Source organism: Etheostoma spectabile, chromosome 5 (assembly GCF_008692095.1).
Source record: "Etheostoma spectabile isolate EspeVRDwgs_2016 chromosome 5, UIUC_Espe_1.0, whole genome shotgun sequence".
Lineage (NCBI taxonomy): Eukaryota > Metazoa > Chordata > Actinopteri > Perciformes > Percidae > Etheostoma > Etheostoma spectabile.
Window position 1 is genome coordinate 19,374,988 of NC_045737.1, and position 7,092 is coordinate 19,382,079.

A 7,092-nucleotide genomic window follows, 5' to 3' on the forward strand; every position below is an offset into this window, starting at 1 on the left:
ACACACACACACACACACACACCCTTAGGAAAATTGCCCACCCCTTCCATAGGACAACGTATGTAGGAGACTGGCTAAATTAATTCATACAGCTATGGCCTTCTGAACTAACAATGTATGGTACTTTCACTTTCAATTGATTGTTTGAAAACGTTTTATGGGATGGTCTGCACTAAAGTAGCACTTAAATGTCATGTGTGACATATTATTACACGTGTATACATTTGTATAGATTCTTTAATTAAAAATAGTTTTGGATTTATGACCCTTGTTCAATTTTTTTACTACATGGGAGAGATCCCCTGCCCCGTTATACAGTTTGTAATGTAACTAAGTAACTTTTAAAGTACAATTTAAACAACCTACTTATTACTTTTACTTGAGTAATTTTTCATCAAAGTATTGGTACTTTTACTTGACTACAATATTTTCGTACTTTTCCACCTCCGGTCTGCTGTTACACTATTGTTCATTGCTTCTTTTATTGAAAAGTCATTAAAGAAATGATTTAAAAAGTATGAGGAAATGGTGTAAAATGGTCTAAACCTGTCATATTGATGTGCGCTAAATCAAAATATATGAAAGAACAAACCTACATCTCAAAGCAAAGCAATCTCTCCTAACGTGTCTTACTTTTTTCCCCTCTCTCTCTCTCTCTCTCTCTCTCTCATTAGAATCCATTTAACACTAAAAACTTGACAGGCTTCAGAGGTCCCCTGACCCCCCTACTTCCAAGCACAAGTACCCAGCAGCCATTTGTGCAAAAGGTAAGATTAAGAGTTGCAGCCATGATGAAATCGTGGCCCTCTTGTATGTCCTGTACAGCTTGTCACCATGAACCTACACCAACAGCTGCCTGAGATCAATTACAGGGAATCCGCAAGCCCCTCCCCACTTTTCTTCTCCCACTACAGATGCAATTTACTCGCCCACCGTAAATCAATGGAGACAAGTGGGGCTAATTCAGACCATTTCATGTCAATTTGGCCTTGACCCCTCCCCATCTCACACACACATTCCACTTAATGACTAGCTGCACTAGAGTTTATTACGCAGAAATGAGAACCACCTCAATGGTCACACACACACACACACACACACACACCTTTTGGTTTCATGCACGCGGTAACACACACACACACACACACACACCATGTTTCATGCTATAACTCGTAGCCCCACTGCCTGAGATTTCCATATTGGTTCTGTCAGAGACAATTTTGTTTACAGGGCCCTTTGGATGAAATAACAGCACTGGGTGCTATCAATAACTGTGGGGGAAGGGGGGAGGAGTAGGATAGCAGAGAAAATGGGGAGAGGAAAGCAGGAGAGGAAGTGGAAGATCAAGAAACGATGGCAGAGGCTGTGAAGGGAGGAGAAAGATCGAGAGGTGGGACAGAGGAAGGGGAGGGAGGGTAGAAAAGAGAGAAGAACAAAGCCAGAGTGAGAGATGGATTTAGTTTCTGTACAGGTTGCCAGAACTGAGTCCAACTTATCTCTGCCCTGACCAAAGTCAGTGAACCAAGGTCCAGAAACTGCAGCACAAAAAAGACACACACACACGCAGTATTTGAGAGATGCTTCTGTCCCTGAAAAACTACAATAATCTGTAGGTGGAAAAGAGATTCTATCAAAGTGCATTCCTCCCAAAAAAACAACTAACATTGTGATTTGTGCTACACTCCAAGAGGTGGGTTTGAGCAGGGACTCTGCTGTCCTGACTGCAGTGGGAATTTATTTCACCACTGCGTAACCAGGGCAGAGAATAACCTTGAATGAGATGACCTCTGGCTTCTCCGAGTGATGGGACAACCAATCATCCGGAGGGGAGCAATGGTCTTGCTGAAGTGTAAAATTTGAGTTATTTTGAATAGATTTATGAATGTTCAAGCTTAAAAATGGACAGATGATAGACCTTGTTTCTTTCATTTGTCATTTAAACAACTTCTAAAGTGTAATTTACAAGCTGTGCCAAAAGTACCAATGTGTGTTTGCAAGAGCATCAGTCCACTTAGAGCTGTACACAGGTCAGTCCAACCACAGACAAGTGTGTGGTTTGAAATAAAGTCATAGTTAATATACCCACAAGAGGGTTTTCATGGGAATTTGTTGTTTGAGAATTTTGCTGTTTTTTCTTAAGGACAGTCTCTGGAAATTACATGGGATTGACAAATTGCACATGAAGCTGTGGTCACACCGGATTTTGCTCCTCATGTCATGATATCAGTGAAGAATGGGGCTAGTCTTAGTAACTAAGTGGTATTTATTCAACATGGGTGTGTGTACTGCATTCTAAGTGTGTAATTTACTGAAGCGACCCATCACACTACTTGACTGGACACCAAAGCCTTGACCTTTTACATGGAGGTCTCAAATCTGGCCGTCCCTCTGGCTTGAATGCCAGCGCAGTTCACTGGCACCATGCCTTCTTTCTGCACTTGTGCTCAGATTTTGACAGCACTATGGAGAAGCAGAGTGGTGCACCTCTATGAGAAGCTTTTCACAACTTCAATGAATAATCCCTCCAGATTCCTGATATGGTTTTTACAGATATTTCTGTAAATAAAGCTTTAGTGCGCAACTTTGTTATTAATGAACGTCCATTACATTAAAGCCATTGCAAAATGGGTTGCTATAAAGCTAATCAAGACAATCAGCTCCACAAAATTCTGCAGTTCTCAGTAAGGCAATGTTCAAAGGATTGTGTCGTCCCCAGACTTTCCCGCACAGAAACTCAAGTGAAGATAATTACCTCTTCTGAAGAGTCCATGTTTTTTTAAATTCTCCATGTCCTCTGTGGCTACCATAGACTGTAAATATTAACAATCTTTGGTGACTACTAGCAACTTCAATTTGCCCACTGGAAGGATAGAGGCGTTGACACAGTTATGATGCCATTGCACAATGTCCATATGCACCTAGAGAAACCAGGAAACTTCGCCACGATGGTGTTTGACTTCTCAAGTGCATTTAATACAGTGCAGCTTCTTCAACCTCTTGGGCCAAAAGCTCCAGAAATTGGGTATCAACCCACACCTGACTGTGTAGGTTCTCTCCTTCTTCAGACGGACAGCAGTTGTTGAGATTTAATGGCCACTGCAGCTCAGTCAAAACCATCTTCACAGGTTGTCCTCAAGGCTCTGTGATTTCCCTATTTTTGTTTACCATATACACCAGTGACTGCAGAAGTGAGAGTCCAGACATGGTATGCCTGAAGTACTCTTGATGAAAGTCATCAAGGAAACCACCAGCTTCCAACTTCTCTCTCTGGTTCAGGGATAACCACCTAACCCTGAACATCTCTAAAAAAGGAGATGGCCATAGATTTCAGTCGCTCCTCCACCATTGTTTGGGTGCATGACTGAATTGAACAAATGTCCCCTCAACAGAGTCATAAAGATGAGTGGGAAGATCAGACCACTCTTACAATTATATTTGAGAAACAGGCCATTGGGAAAAGTAAAATCATATCAGACCCCACCCATAATCTCAGTAACAGTACCATCCGTTACCTTCAGGGAGGAGATTCCGTTCCCTTTCACTAGGATCCAAACAAGCCATGACCACCTTTGTGCCAGCATCCATCGGACTGTTGAACAAACAACCACCCCACCACTGAGCGATCAATACTTTGACCTATTCTACCTAGCAACCCCTCTACTCCTACCCTTAGGATTTTTAGCATATTAGTATTTAGCATTTATTCATTCTCTGGTATGATTAATACAGACTGTATTGTTGCATGTTGTGTATGAATGTTCCTGACCACAAACAAAGTTGTTTTGATTTCATTTGATTTGCGTGGGGGAGGGGTGGGGGGGCATGCACGAACATGGAAGGCTTACATCATGTGGACGCGCCGACAGTGTTGTCACTACTTAGAATTCCTCATGATGGAGACAGAAATTATGCACTATAGCTTTAAAGACTAAGAAAGTGCTAACGTGACCTGCTTTCAGCATATGTTGATATTCACCGTGAACCCTGTTGGAGTTTCAATCTGGGTCTGCAATCTGGGCCTGTCTGTTTTACGCTCTGCCCAGCTGTGTGGTTATGCAAGTGTGCGTGCGCACATTTGAACCCTAAATAAAGCGTAGATAAGGTTCCTGTTGATTACCCATTCTATGTGCCACCCCTTCCCATAAACAAACACTTGCTCCCTCTTCATTTCTTACATGTATATGCTCACAGACCATACAGACATGCTAACACTGACAGGAGGGATATAAAAAGATATTCCCAATGTGTGCCCTTGGTTGACCAATGAAACCCACACACAGAAATCCCAGGGGGCCTTGTTTGCCACCTGAAAGGGGGTGGGAGGTGACCACACACACACACACACACACACGCCGCGACTAGCAACTTAATTACACTCCTTTCACTGCAATTGTCCCCCACAGGAGCGCAAAAACACATTCGGCTAAGTCAATTTGGCCCCAACACTCTGAATTAACGATGTCATATTGGATCATTTCCCCTGTGAGTGAGTGACAGAAACCAAAGTCTTCAATTAGAAGCCACAGATACACAGTGTTATTCTAATCTATATATTTGCTCTCAGTTTGCATTGATTCACATTTAAGTTGTACTTTCCTTGAACAATGACATACATTGACTCACTGCTACACTGACAATAGATTAGATATTAAATTGAATCACAGAACAATACTGTGCCATTTAATTGACAAGCCTGAGGAAAAAAATAAAAAGACTTGTTTAGCAAAACTTGTTGCAGCTTATTTACAATTTCCAAGGTTTGTTATTAACAGCGGTGGACCAAAATGCATACTTATATACTACAAAAATGTGGAGTATATCGAAACTCAAGTTTTCAGATTACTTTATTATCTGCATTCTGGTGACTTTTAAAGAATAAGCTACACTACAACAGCATTTTTTTGTTTAATTCTTTAAGTTCGGTTTAGTTTTTGGTTCAGACTACATTGTGCAGAGATTTTATTTTATTTACGATCTCCATGAACTTTTACCGCAGTCAAAACTATTCTTCCTGGGGTCCACACAAAAAAGAACCATTGCATTGTCAATACAAGAAATACTATAGAAATAATATTATTAATATAATATTCCACACCATCAATAAAATATAGTTCTGATACCTTCACATTTCATTTCTTTCTCAACGTTTGACATAAGTAACCAATGGACAAGTGCACATAGTGTCACTTGTAATTCCTGTTAAATGCAGTGGTAATCTGTTCCAATTTGACTTTGCCCTATACAGTGGAATTTTCTTTATGGTATTAGTTTTAGGTAAAAGTAGTGTGAACAGTCCCATAAAAGGCATATCTGGTGATGTGATAGTGCCTGCCATCTTGGTTGCGGATGTAACGATTTTAGACAAGAGGGAGGGAGGGAGGAGCCATAGACTGTTGGGGGGTTACTGACTGTGACGTCGGCAATTCTGCTAGTTTTAGACCATACCTTAGGCAAACCAGCTATGACGTGATTCATAAACATACAACATATAATTTTGAGTGAAAAAAAACAAACAGAAAATCCTAAAAAAGTCAAGGTACAAGACTGCACATATTTTCATTGTCGAGCGAAGGAACTAGTAAATAAAGGAAGTTTGTTTAGCTAACAGCTAATAACAGCACCATTACGGTAGCAGGTATTGAAAAGCCCAAAATCCTCGTAAGGAGGTTGGTTTGGGTGGTGAATGGTTCAAACACCGGACTTTCATTTCCCGATTGTTGCGTCCCCAAGAGATCGCGGATCGTGTCCCAGCAGCTATTGTATAAACAAGAAAAAGTTTGTCCCTGTTGATGAATCAATAGATCAAAATAAAGTCACCATTTCACGAACTGCCGTGAGACCGGGCTGTCTGTCCAGTGTGACAGCCAAAAGTTTTGCCTCTTAACCTGCTGAATAGCTGTCCCTTGCAGAGCAATGTACAGCTGTCGGTCATTATTGTATATTGGAGCATACTATGAGCTGTGAATGAGTAGAACCCATGCCTGAGTGTTCCCGTTTCTGCCATCAGAATTTAAAAACAGTACTTTCATAGAAAGTTCCACATCAGCCCCAGGCCTCTGGGGTATTTTCAAAAAAATGCCTCCACAGTGCTCCTCTTTACTAAGCTAGGTTTATACCCGCAGTAGTATCCTGGCGCGAGAGTGCACCAGCCAAAAATGACATCACCATGTAGGGGAGAGCCGGGACAGTTGAAACACTTTAATTAAAACATAATTTACAAAGCGGTTGTATCACACTGAAAGCTAACATTTTGTCACTAGCAACCTACACATCTCATCGTCATCTGTCAAATACAGTTGCATTTTCATCTTTGAACAAAACCATTCAAGAACTACAGCAAAAGTGGGACATTCGTAATGTTTTATCTGTCCCTCCTGGACGGGCTTTATAAACTTCCCACAACTTTAATATTTTACTATATCTTATGAATGATACTTCCAAAAGGTGTTAATTTAGATAGATTGTTGCAGGGCTATATGTCTTTGTGAATGTCTGTTAACAACTAATTGCCGGCATCCTGAAGCGTGTATGAAGCAGTTATTGAAATAGCATGCACTGTGAATGATTTGGCCCATTTTATAGCTAGAATAGTTTTTCCATTTAAATCATGTTTCTATAGTGGAAAATGTTTCACTAGATGTTTACGTGGGTTAGACCACTGAACGTCCAAATAATGCCCCACAGCCCGTCAGTCTCCATAGGATAACATGGGAAACCCCCCCCCCCCCCCCCCCCCCCCCCCCCCCCACTAGGTGGGCCCAATTATATTTTCATCTTTCTAAAGTTGCTTTTCCATGTCTCACCTCCATAAATAATTGTATAAACACTGATATTTGTTTGTTGTTGGAGGTGCTGTTTCAACTGTCCTGACAGCCTTGCCATTACAGCCTGTTTTGCTTTCCATGTCAACAAGCATGCAACATGAAAGTGTGGGATTGTGGAGAACACTAAATGGACTACTAAATAAGTGTGCAGTCAAACCTTTAAATGAAAAACACTCAAAAAAAAGTAATTGCTGAAGTTTACTTTTGACCATCAAAACACATTTATCAGCTGTAACTCCATGATAAAAAGAAATAACAGGAAGATATT